At 36.1% G+C, this 5,911-nt stretch overlaps 1 pseudogene; it reads right to left on the bottom strand.

Annotated features, from left to right (window-relative positions):
- Nucleotides 1-723: 723 nt before the first annotated feature.
- Nucleotides 724-3,211, bottom strand: LOC120155697 (annotated as a pseudogene).
- Between the last annotated feature and the right edge of the window lie 2,700 nt (nucleotides 3,212-5,911).

The raw sequence follows: 5,911 nt of genomic DNA on the forward strand, positions 1-5,911 counted from the left end.
TAAGATGTTTGCTACAACTTACAAACACAAGACCAGACAGTTCACACTGTGCATTTGTTAGGTCAGATTGTTTCCTCTTCTCGGATTTCTCATATGAGATCTTTGAAACATCTTTTAGCATACATTAAGCAACCTCTTGGTCTTGGTTTATTGTTTCCTACAAAGTCCACCTAACAGCTAAATACTTTTTGTTGACTTATGACTTTTGTCCTGATACAAGGCGTTTGACTTCAGGTTTTGTCTTGTACTTTTCTTCGGCAGTGTGAAAACAAGATTCATCTTCATTCTCGATATTGTATAGTTTTCCATTGTTATATTTTGTATATATAGTGAATATTAATTTTATTAAATAAAATTTATACAATATACTATTAAGAGTCCTGCCCTGAAATTTTATGGGATACATTACTCTTAGGTGACTAATCTTTACTTATATATTGATTATCAATGATACATGATTTTAGTTAATGTAAATTCAATGTATATACTTCAATAATCTTTTGTAGTGATGGATCTACGTTCAAGTCTCTATTCTAAAATTCAAATTTTTTCAAATAATTATTTGTTTTATTGATTGTGCTTATCTTAAATTTATTTTGGTATATCTCATTCAAAAATTATATATATATATATATATATATACACTCACCCACGCCACTGATTCTTTGAATATAAAAGATACATGAAGCATTCTAAGTTTGTTTTCTTAAACATGAAACACTGTAACAAAGAAATATTACAGGAGATAGCTGATTTTTTGTGCAAGAGATGATTCATTCCTCTGCGGATCTATGGCTTCCATCTCGAAGCAGTATCCGGACAACTTCACCCATTGTGGGTCTTTGATCTCTATCTTCCTGAACGCAACGAAGAGCTACATTGACCATAGTTACCATCTCAGCCTCATCATATATACCTTCCAGCTTGGGATCTAATATTACATGCTTCCATGTTCCACTCTCTAGGGCTCTTGCCACTTCTCCTCTCACCCATTCAACTAACGTTCTATGCACTTTTGAACTTCCATCATCACTCACTTCGATTCCCATTGCAGGGCTTTTCGCTGTCACCAACTCCAATAACAAGATCCCATAACTATACACATCAACCTTGGAGGTGATGGGAAGATTAAACACCCACTCAGGTGCCATGTAGCCTCTGGTTCCTCGGATCCTCGAAACTTTTGAATACTTCACGTCGCCTCTATTTAGAAGCCAAGAGAGGCCGAAATCCGACACTTTGGGTCGGTAATTAGAGTCTATGAGAATGTTTTGAGGCTTTATATCACAATGGAGAACCCATTCCAAGCATTCTTCATGTAAATACGCGAGGCCTCTTGCTGTTCCCAAAGCAATATCAAATCTTTTATCCCAATCAAGATACTTTGAAGAGATGTTTTCAGCCAAGGATCCATGTTCCATGTACTCATACACCAAGAGCCTGTGCTTTCCCTCCGCACAATAGCCCCACATCTCTATCAAGTTCATGTGGTTAAGCTTCCCAATTGTGTTTACTTCTGCTAGGAATTCAGCTTCCCCTTTATTAGCGTCGAGGAGTCGTTTGATTGCCGCAACTCGACCGTCGGATAGTGTCGCTTTGTAAACGATTCCTCCTGCACCTCTTCCGATCTCTTCCGAGAATGTATTTGTGGCTTTTTTCAGCTCTCCGTAGGTGTATTTTCTGAAGCCAGTTGTAGCTAGAAGGTAGCCTGCAGTTGGACTTGATTTATCATTGGTTCTAATGAAGAAATTCCATACCAACAAAATGGTAATCAACTCCACTCCCCCGATTGAACAAGCTGTCCAAAGGAAAAATCTAGATGACTTGTTTTGCTGCCTTTTGGTATATTTTCGTTCAAGCTGCTCCACATGGTTGGAGCATTGTAACTCGGGATATTCAACAGTGTCAATGTAAGAAGAGACAATAGCCTTGGGCAATTTCACGTAGAAATCGGCATTAAAATTAGGTGGGCGATGTCCATTCAACAGTTGCGTCTTGGGTAACAATATGTACCATCTGATTCGTGAGCTTTGATAAACCTGAACTGAAAACCTCTGCAATCGCACAGCTGCAAGCAAATCTGCTTGCAATCCTCCAATGTGACATTAGGATACATTTTGAAATCATAACCGTAGAATTCAACGTGGCGGAGCTTGAGGAAATCAAGCTGATCAGTTTGGTTACACGAAAGCGGAAACTCCGGTTCGCAACCGAGAGACCAGTCATTAGGCTTCTTCAGCTTATAACCTGGACTGCAACGACATTTCCTCCCAAAACTAGGACTATAAATGCATATGCTGTTCGGTCCACAGCATCCATGAACCATGCATGGTTGAGGGAAGGCTAGCCATGAAACAATCCAAGCTTCACCATCCTCTTTTAGACTATACGACCGAAGATTCCCATCAGAATCCAGTTTCAGCATCCTCGAGATATTCGAACCATAATCAGCTGACAAGAAAGTAAAATTATCTGTTGAGGTAAAATTACCCAACGAGTCGAGAACAGCTATTTTGGAGTTGTTGAAGGTGGATCTCCCAGCTTCCCATCTCAAAAGCCATGGACTCGGCCAGAAAACGCTTGAGAACTCAGGACCTTTGTACACAAGGCAAAGGACATTATCATTGTCGAAGTAAAGCTTATAATAGCCCGAAGAGTAGTTCCCTTGGCTTCTCGATGAGACGAGATTCGAATTCTCATTGAATGATTGAAGAGGAAGCAGAGTATCCGTCGGTGAATCGTAGCTTTGCCACAATATAAGGCCTTCAAAGTCACGCAAGACAAGGTTGCCACCATTTTCGAGCTTCAATCCAACAGCTGTGGCCGACACAGTATTCGTTTCCCAAACTATGATGTGACCAGCATCTTTTAAAACAAGGTTACCCGATCTCAGTAGACTTAGCTTCGAGGATTTGCCATTGACTGGTTGGTCCCGATTCGCCATCCAAACGATGGTGCAACTCTTAGCAGTGCAGGTTGGTTTATTGAACCATATCGCAAAGGAGTAAGCGTTCTTCCCAACAGGGTGGAAACCGGCACTGAAACTTCCATCAGGTGAAGTCAAAACGTCAGCCGGAGCCTCCACTGAGAGTGATGAGCCAGCCTGTAGACCATCAGAGAGTGAAAATGAAGGATTCCATAACAAAACCGATAAGAAAAAAAGTAGAATCAATGGCGTAGCCATGGATTTTGCCAAGATTTGAAGATTTGGTTTTTGTTATCTTCAGAGGAAAACTGGTTTCTGATTTCTGGTTCATCAACAGAGTTTCTTGGGAAGAAATCTAGATGGCATGGTTGCCTTCGTCATTAAATTCCATTGAAAACAACATTTGCACGGAGGCTTCTACCAGTGAATTTTCCATCCTCTAGATTATTAAACTGGTTCAATCGAATTTCAATTTGTACAAGCCGACGCTCCCAGACAAATTTGGTAATTGACTCTGGTGAATATGATGTAATTAATAAAGAAAGAAAAGGAAAAAAAGTAAAGATACAGTTAATAAGCAAATAATGTCGGGAGTTGTTCATTCTTACCTATAGGAAAAGGCAACTACAGAACAATATTTTATTGTTTTATTGACATCAATCATAATAATTGATGCTATTGATAAAATATTATTCTATACTTAAATCTATACTTTTTCTTAAAAGTAATCGACCCAATAATTTCGTTTAGCGATCATAAATTATTAGGGTTTAGGTATAGGGTTTAGGATATTATCATAAATGTTAATTTCATTATTTAATTTTTTGTAAAAATAGGTAGAAAAATAATATTTTAAGTAGTGTTTAATATTAATATTTTTGATAAAAAATAATATTTTATGTAGCGTTTTATCAAAAATGTTAAAAAATCAATAAATAACATCCTTCTAATAGTATATTAGGCTGCTGTACATTGATTCACAGCTTAAAAAGAAAGTAACAAGGTCAATTGAGTGGTTGGATTCAAGTTTATTTTATGTATGGCTTGTTGGAGTTGAATCATTTATTTGGCATGTTCTCAGGGTGATGTGACATGCTAGAGAGAAGGTTGCTATGCTTTAAACTCCTCGTTTGCATGGGTGATGGCCATGGGGCTTGCAAAACGTTGATTAATTAAAACCACAGCAACCTGCAAATAAGTATGGAAGAAGTGAGCTCCATGGTTTATTGGTCTTTCGGACTTGAGCTTCGAATCTTTGAAACCGTAGATGAAAGGAATCAAAGAAGGGATATTCCATTAAATGACTAACTCTCCATTAACCTTTGTTTTTTATAAATAACTTTCCATTAACTTTGAGACCGTGTTGTATTGCTATTCCTTTGTACGGTGTAGCTGCCTGAACCTGCAGGAAATGGAACATTTGGTACTTTGCTTGCAGAACCCAAATGGAAAAGGGATTTGGGTGACAAATAAAAGTAGAAAGTTAAGTTGTAGACATTCCTAAAAGTCACTGTCTAAGAGGAGTTGAGCTTCGAATCTTTGGTACTTGCTGCTTTTACATCGACTGTAATGGAAGGTTCTTTTGTTTTTTTAGAAGCATCCAATTGGACAGTTACCCGCTGGTTGGCTTTGGAGTTGTTGCAATGTTTCTCTCTGTTAAACTTTGGTAGCGTGATGAATGTTTCTAGGCTATATTTTCAATAGGTGTTATGAGTTAGGATATATATAAAACTATGTTGAATTTGGAAAACTGCAGAGAAAGCGGTGTGTGCGTGTCTGTGTATATAATACACAAAGTTTAAATGAAACAAAAATACTCAAACATTAATGACTAATGACATAGTTTATTGGAGTTAAAGATCGATTAATTTTCATCCCATATAATCAAATAGTGCTAAGTAAGTCATATTACGTGTTACACCCACTTCTTGTTACTCGAGTAATGACTTTTCACGATTGAGTGATCCATTTATATATAAAATAATAATATTAGCTAATATTTAATTAATTTTAAATTTTTTAAGTATATAAAAAAGTAATGGATATTTTAATTTTAGAAAATAATAAGTATTTTTTTTTGTTTTATTTAGGTCTAGAGATATAAATTGAGTTTGACTATTCATTTAATTTATGAGATAAACTAATAAATTAGTTTTATTAAAATTATCGGTTATATTAATGAAATATAAATATTTACATTATATATTTATGTACATAAAACTATAATTTATTTTCGTGTCTTGCCGAGTCTATTGTTTTTAAAGTACCGTATCGATTTTCTTAAATTTTCGTTGCGTTGAGTTTATATGGTATCATATCTTTCATAAATATAAATAATAACTTTGATTTTGATAGTTAATTATAAAAAGAAAGTCGTAGAAGTTGACAATTACAGCGAAATTGTAAAAATAATAAACTTTGGATGAAACAGCTTTAGTGTAATAAACTCAAAGAGAAGGCCAAAAGGGGTTTTTAATTTCTTCTGCATTGCTTTCGCTAACACATGCTATGGTATACGTTTTATTATTGGTCTAAGAAAGAAAAATATTAGCAGCCCCAAATAAAATAAGGTAAAGTATACGAAGGAGCCCGAATCAAGTGAACTCACTGGTAAATGAATTATTATTATTCCATTACAGCAAAACATGTTTTTAGCGGCGTTTTCAGTCATATAGTGGCGTTTTTAAGCGTCGCTAAAAACCCTTGTGGCCAAAAAAACGCCGCTAAAACCAACGCCGCAAAAAGTAGCGGGGTTTTTGTCTAAAAACACCGCTAAAGGTTATTTTTTTTAGCGGCATTGTTTCCATAAACTCCGCTAAAGGTTATGATATTTAACGACATTGTTGAAAAACACCGCTATATATATTTTCTTTAGTGGCGTTTGTAAAAAAACACCGCTAAATGTTCTGACATATAGTGGCATTTGTTCCCAAAAACGCCGGTAAAGGTCATGACATATAACGACGTTTGTAAATTTAAAACGCC

Source organism: Hibiscus syriacus, unplaced genomic scaffold, assembly GCF_006381635.1.
Source record: "Hibiscus syriacus cultivar Baekdansim isolate YM2019G1 unplaced genomic scaffold, ASM638163v2 tig00111201_pilon, whole genome shotgun sequence".
NCBI lineage: Eukaryota > Viridiplantae > Streptophyta > Magnoliopsida > Malvales > Malvaceae > Hibiscus > Hibiscus syriacus.